General features: G+C 33.9%; 2 pseudogenes; both read right to left on the bottom strand.

The window, feature by feature from the left end:
• Window positions 1-2,272: 2,272 nt before the first annotated feature.
• Window positions 2,273-3,175, bottom strand: LOC149564750 (cAMP-dependent protein kinase regulatory subunit-like; annotated as a pseudogene).
• Window positions 3,176-6,850: 3,675 nt separating this feature from the next.
• On the bottom strand, window positions 6,851-7,463 carry LOC149564749 (uncharacterized; annotated as a pseudogene).
• Window positions 7,464-7,519: the final 56 nt, after the last annotated feature.

The raw sequence follows: 7,519 nt of genomic DNA, 5'->3' as shown, positions 1-7,519 counted from the left end.
GACTAAGCTTTCTTGCACTCTGTCAACTGTTCTCCTGCCTCTCCTAGGTGGTGATAGCTCACTGTATTGAACAGGTGTAGCACTACTCCTTGTTTAGACTTTACTCATAAATTATTGCACTGAAAATACTCATACTAGAATAACAGAGTCACCAAATGTGCTTTTTTTTCCTTCTACAGAAGAATATATTGTTGAACACACCAACAACAATATCAGAAAAACACAAAAAGAAGTACAAAACTCCTTTGGTCCCAACAAGCGAGCAAAAAATTGTTGTCACCTAAATTTGCACCCTATCAAATTACAAGAGATACTTGAAAATTTAGGCCAACATTGGGACAACCAAAGGCTGTGGGTAACCTATCAATGGCTAAACCTCTGGATTCTAGGTCCGCTCCTTTATGGGAAATCACTTGATTGATTCTTGTAACACTACTTTCTTGTTGAGAAAAGGAGTAAGGAAGACTGCAAAATGAAAAATAAACTACTTCCTAAAAGGTGATGCACCAAAGATGTTTAAAGAAAGGTTTCAAAAAATAACAACCATTTCACCATAAATATACAAGAAAGCACTAATAAGCACTCAGACTTTATATTGGCCTGCAACAATATTTTACATTAAGGTTTTGATTCTCACTCATTAAGAAAAATAGAAATTATTTACTTAATAAGATGAAAATAAAACAAACACAAAGGTGACCTACAGACAAAATACACTCTAGTGACAGGGTAAAAACTAAGACAAATTAACAAGGAACCCTTTGATTCACAGACTAACCTATCAAATCAGAAAAACTATAGAGTACCACAAAAAAAGATTGAGGCTTGAAAACCTTTTCCAAAATGAACCTATAAAATGCTTGTCATATATTCAACTTTTTTTCAAAATAGTTATAGAAAAAAACATAACAATGCTTAGGATAAAATATCACTCAATACTGTTTTGCATAACTCAAAACTGAACTACAAATGAGTTACAAAACTTTATATGTATCATGCCCAACTGCTTGGGTCATATGCAGAAAAAATACCTCCAAAAGAGGACTTAATCACTTACATAATGAAGTCCTACCACTGGGAAAAATCCATTATCTCATAAAGAACCCAATGAGTCACTGATAACTACCCTAAAAACACTCTAATAACCAATAAATCTCCTCCAACTACCAAGGCAAAGTCAAATTTGACCCCAAATCCTATATTCTCTCCTAGAAGGATTCATAATGTCTACAAAAACTTAAAGGCCATAATGGAAGAAATATGACTCATTTTTTGCATTAATAGCATAAAGGAAAAATATTAATGATTTATAGTTACATCATTGAATATTCTCCTCTTTACATAAAAAGTGAAAATACAAAAGAAACAATGAGCTTCTTATAGTTTTGCATTTTTACTAAGAAATAATATTAAATGATAACACATCATTATAATATTACTTCTTTAGAAAAAATGAAATTCATGCAAAATATAAGATATATATATAAAACTCCCCTTATCGACTTCAAAAGAAAAAAGGATAAAAGAAAAACAATACATCCCATGACTTTACCACAGATTTCAAAGAGAAATATAATGTGTAAAAGGGAATAAATTTTTTGAATACCCTAAAAAGGCTTTCATTTCTCACACTTTGGAAATTCCAAATGATGAAGAGGATGAAGGGTTTGTTGTGCCGCCATGAATGAAGAACTTACGAGTTTCACCATAAATGATGTTTGCTGGAGGTATAGTGTTCTGCTATCAAATCTTTTCATCCATGCTTCATCATTTCAAACTTGAATACATACAGTTGACTTTGTTTTTTGAAAATCCGAATAGGGTTTGAAGAATTTTCATGGCTGCCATGCATGAATCTGAGTTCGAATCTCTTGGGAGTTTACCTTGCTCTCTTCCATGTGCATCTACTGAAGCTCATTTTGTGATAACCGCCCATATTACTGGAAGGTATGCTACTATGGAAAACCTACTTGGAAATCTCTTATTTTTTTTCCATGTAGCTGAAACTTGCTATTTCATGGTTGTTTGTTGTTACGTCTTTTGAGTTCTCTACACATGTTGCCATTTCATGGCTGTTTACTGTTACATTTTTTGAACCACCATGAAATGAGATTAAAGTTTAGATCCCTATTGAAACTAACAGCGACTTTAATGATTCTTCCCCTTCATTTTAATTAAAATCTGGGACTTGAATTCCATTTGCTTGAATAGCAAGTATAATTATATTTTCCTTCCTAACATGCGAGGTCCTTTGTGGATCTTATATCAACCATTACATGAACTTGCATTGTCTCGGGTTTACGATTATTTGAATTTGACTTCTAATTTCCTCTAACAATCTCTTGAAGCTATCACTATCTATTGAAACACATTTACATTGTGTAACTGAAGTAACTATTGTAGCACGGGGTTGGCTATTGGGCGAAGCCAATTCTCCAAAGTAATCACCTCTACTATATCTCTATGACTGTTTTGCCGTTACAAATTGCCTTAGCCTTCCCATTTTCTAGGAAGTACATTTTATCCCCTAGTTCTCCTTAAACAATAATGTTCTCCCCTTCAGCAAAATATTCATCTAGCAAAACATCTACAATTGCAGACCTCTCATGCTTGTCAAGTGTCTCCAAAAGTGGTACGTCTTGCAAAAATTGCTCACAAAGATCTCTTTTGACCATTGTAGTGCTCATTATTATTGTTTGGAATGTGTTCCTATCAACTGCCCAAAGCATGTAGTCTGAGAATGGCTTTATGGTTGTTGCTACATTTTTTATTGTAAAGAAAAGAAAGCTCTCCAAAGCTGTCACCTTTTCTATATCTCTTCACCATCCTTGAATTTTTTATTAGGTCCCTTTATCCACATGTCACAAGTCCCTTCCTTCAACATGAAGAAGTGATCCCCTAGGTCACATTGCTGAATAATGATTTCCCCTTTTGCATACTTCATCTCTTTAGCAGCACTAATAACAATTTGGGTTTGCTCTTTATCAAGAGATTTGAAAAGGAAACAATTATGTAATGCTTCTTGTATTCTCTTCTTGCTATCATCAACTTTTGGAATAATCTTTGGTTTGAACTACGCAAAATCTAATAGAGGAGTGCATTCTGCACTCACAAAGTTTCTTCTCTTTGCCAAAAGTGTAGTGGGTCTGCATCATATGCTTTCTCTTCCGCTCATGTTTCTTTTGAATTTTCTAGTTGATTGTATCTCAGAAACTCTAATTGTAGTTCTTTTGGAGTTTCCAATTTTAGGCCTTTTCATAATGTTTTGATGACACCAATTATTCCTTCCTATCCTTGATCTTAAGAGTATTGTGATTTGAAATAACTCCCGAGCTTTGTTCAAGTATGCTAACTCCTTAGTGCTTTGTTCTTTAAGATGGTATTGTATGAGGTTTGAGAATGGACTTGTGATACTCATAAATAATTTTTATTTCTTTCTGCACATGACACAAACATGTTAGCAATAAAATTACTTATATACATGATTTTGATTTTCAGATTCTAATATTGCTGCTCCATGATTGATCGAGTTCACTGTTCTTGTTTAAACGAGGATCATGGGTAAATGGTACAAGTGTACATGTATCTTTTTGTGGAACTAGACATTTCTTAGATACATATGGATCTAACCTGTACCTTTCTTTGACTTTTTTGTAGGAGTTGGATGCTTAGGGAACCAGGGAAAATTGCATTTCAGCAAGGAAACCTCGGGAATGTGGGCTTAGACCAGCCATATACCCCTAGGCAATGGCTAGTTCCCTTTCTTATACTCTTGCATGTTCATTTGTATCATTTATTCTACTTATATACATTCCTTATTTGCACAAGAATAATGAAGACTAAGCTACTCTCATGGCATTGTGTGAGAGATTTTGATCATTTTTTATTCAGTACATGTGCTTTAATTCTTTAATGTATAAACTCCAAACTAAAATTTGTCATTGTTTAATACAAATAAAGAACTTTCTAATTTCATCAATGCAATGTACTTTTTCTGTTTCTATGATCATTGGCAAATGAAAGCAATTACTAACCAGAAATGAATATTAAAACAAAATTTTGTATGTAGTGAAATTTTGATAACAATATACAATTGTTCAATTATTTTGAACAATCTCCTCTTTGGCATTGGTGGCAACACAACATGTCATAATACAATAAAATTTTAGAGAAAAATAATGTAAGGAAAATATCCTTAGTTTGATTCTGATTCTCATCCATGAGAACTCCCTGTATCAGTGTGAACTCCCTCTGACTTTAGTTTCTCCCTCTATCAACAAACTCTTCTATCTTCAACATCGTATGATAGAAAACTCTCCATCTTTGACATCTTCAAGAAATTTTTTTGTGTTGACACAAACTCTCCCTCTTTGATATCTTATGCCAAAGATAATATTTAGTGAATATCAATGTACTTGATGTATTGATTCATATGCAATCTTACCTTTCAATACTACATCAACTAACCAATCTTCAACATGCTCTAGTTGATGCATAGCTAAATGTTGTTAAGTGAGCTTCAGATAGGGGAATAACCCATAACTTACCTCTTATATGCAATAATGCATCCCTAGGCAATGAGTTCGTAAATATGTTTGCAATTTATTCTTTAGTATTCGCATATTCCAATCTCACCTCTTTGTCTTGGACCAATTCTCTCAGAAAATTATATTTTATTACAATGTTCATGGTCTTGGTATGCATCATATGATTCTTTGATATATTGATTAGACTGGTGTTATCATAGAAGATAACCACTAGGTCCTTTATTTCTACCTTCATACCCACCAATAGTTGTTTGAATGAAACAAAATTGGAACAATTAACTGCTACTAGAACATTCAGTCTCTGTTATAGATTTAGAAATGCAATTTTTCTTCTTACTTGTCCAAGGCACTAGTCTCTTACGAAGAAAGAATACTCCACCAGTGGTGTTCTTCATATCATCAACACTTCTTACTCAATCTGCATCAGTGAAGGCTTTCAAATCTAATTACCTCCTTTCTTGTACCATAAGCCATAGTCTTCAGTACCCTTCAGATATCTCATGATTCTCTCTATTGCCTTCATATGATTTTCTTTAAGATTGGCTAAAATATTTGCCACCATACCAATTGTAAGAGTAATATTAGTCCTAATATGTACATGTTAAGTTTTAGGATTTGCACCCTACTAAATTGGCAATGTTCAGTAATCCTTACTTAACATGGGAGTCATTTCATTACGTGAGACTGGATAATGAAATGAAACCTTTGGATTCTAGACTTCCTTTTCCACAAAAGGTGCTGGAATGAGATAGAAAACAAGGAATAATGTAAACATTCACAGGTTAACTTATCAAATCATTCAAAACACACACAAAGTTTGTAGAAAAGAAAAGAACTTAAAAATTTACTTCATAAGGCATAATCACATTACTGTCACTAGCATTATTTCTTCAAAATGTTGAATTACAGACCCTGTAACAAAGCTTAGGACTCCAAAGATGTCTCAGAACTTAGTCATAAAATTAGAACTCTTAAAAAATGAGTTAGAAAACTCATTAAGTATAATGCCCAACTGTTGGGTTGTATGCAGAAAGATAGCTTGGAAAACAAGGCTTAGAACCTTCTGAAATAATGATCTTTTGCTAAAAAAGCTCCACTCAGTCATAAAGAACCCTATGACCCACCTTCCACTATCCACAAAATGCTCAAACTGGTCATAAAGACCCCCAAACAGATGTAGCAAAGTCAAAATCCGACCTCCTATATTCCATGCATAAGTTTCCTAATTAACTTATGACACCAAATATCCATTGAATAACATAATACACATGGCTTTAGTCTTTAAGATGCATAAAAAAAAAACATATTCAATGATTTATAAACACCATTGAATATTTTATTTTTATAACATAACACAATAACAAAATAAGAAAGCCATTACTCACTTAAACTTCTATCTACACTTTTCCCCCCCACGATATTAGACATAGCAAAACATTTTTTGAAATACAGTAAAAATCCCATCAAAATGTCAGATTTCAAAAACTTTATGAAATCTGACATGGGGCTTGCTTTATGAACAGTTTTATTTGCAAACCTAAAATCACTTGCAAATCGCAAATGCTTGGAGAGATGCAAGTTAGGGGGTCAGCTAGGGTTTACTAAAGGAAAATTTGCCATCTCACCATGATAATGCCTTAGAGAGTATTGAGATTGTTAAGTTGCAATCATATTGTTGACTGCGATATGACTTAGTGCTGGAAGCATGATTTTCTTTTTGCCATTGTCCTTTGGAGTCACCATGATCTTTTATGGTCCACCTACTGAAGGTAATGTTTTTCGTCTTTTGTTGTTTCCAATCATTTTGAAAAAAATGTCATTTATTTTTGTTATGAGATCTTGCTATAGGCATTTTTTGGGAATACAAATTTAATGCTGTAACTGGGTATCATGAAACCCAAATGGGGTTTTCTCTCTTTGAGAGAATTTGCAAGTATTTCTTGTGGCTTGGTTGACGAGTGGCTATATCTTGCACGATACTACCTAAAACCCACAACATAAACTGCTTCAGAGCCTCTATTAACTATTGATTGAGCCCATTTGTTGAAGTCTTATAAATAGCTTTAGGAATGTAACAAAGAGGAGTTTTTGCAAGCTTGACCACAGTCAAATATTTCAATATTTGATTGATAAGAAACTGTGCAGGAGTAACAGCAACAAATGCACTTGCAAAGTAATTTGCAAATTGCTTTAATTGAATATTAGGTGCATTTCCACATGATTTCATAACTTTTGTAAGAAAATTAGCAAGATTTCCAGGATTAATTTTTGTTGTTGCTTCAGACAGATTCACCTTCAGCTTCTTAGACTTCTTCTATGTAGGTCTTTTCCTCTTCCCTAACCTTTATAGAATTATCATAGCTTGCAGAAATCAAAATCTCATGGACAGGATGCTAATGCATCATCTTCACATCTTGAGTATGGCCTTGTTGTACAGAGACATGCTCAAACTCATTCTCAGGTTGGACTTCCCAGATCCAAACAGACTTGTCACAACCATACATAGAAAGTAATGACCCAGATGCACTCCAAGAAACACTTTTGACTTCATTCTCATATCCCTCTAAGGATGCAACGCATTCAAATTCACCACCAAAATTTTTCCAAATAATAGTTGTTGCATCACAAATTTCTATTGCAAGTAACTTCCATTAGGCAACCATGCACATGACCTAACAGTTCTTGTATGTGTCTCTTCCAAAATAGCCTTGCAAAACCAAGAAGAAGAAGCACTGGAAGGAGCTGGAGTGTTTTCCCATATTCTGACAGTTTTATCACCACTGCAAGAGGTGAGCAAAAGGGAGCTTCCCCACTTCCACTAATAGGATTCCATGCTACAACCCACACCTTGTTTGTGTGCCCTTCCATCACCTCACCCTCACTTAAATGTACTACTTCAATATCTTTTGATATCATATCTGCCTTTATATTTCAACAATATGGGTATTCTGCCAAATCCCTTCTTCATTTGA

Source organism: Cupressus sempervirens, chromosome 3 (assembly GCF_028749045.1).
Source record: "Cupressus sempervirens isolate cs-2001-9-10 chromosome 3, ASM2874904v1, whole genome shotgun sequence".
NCBI lineage: Eukaryota > Viridiplantae > Streptophyta > Pinopsida > Cupressales > Cupressaceae > Cupressus > Cupressus sempervirens.
Note: the sequence above shows the minus strand (reverse complement) of the source record. Positions and strands in the feature narration are given on the sequence as shown.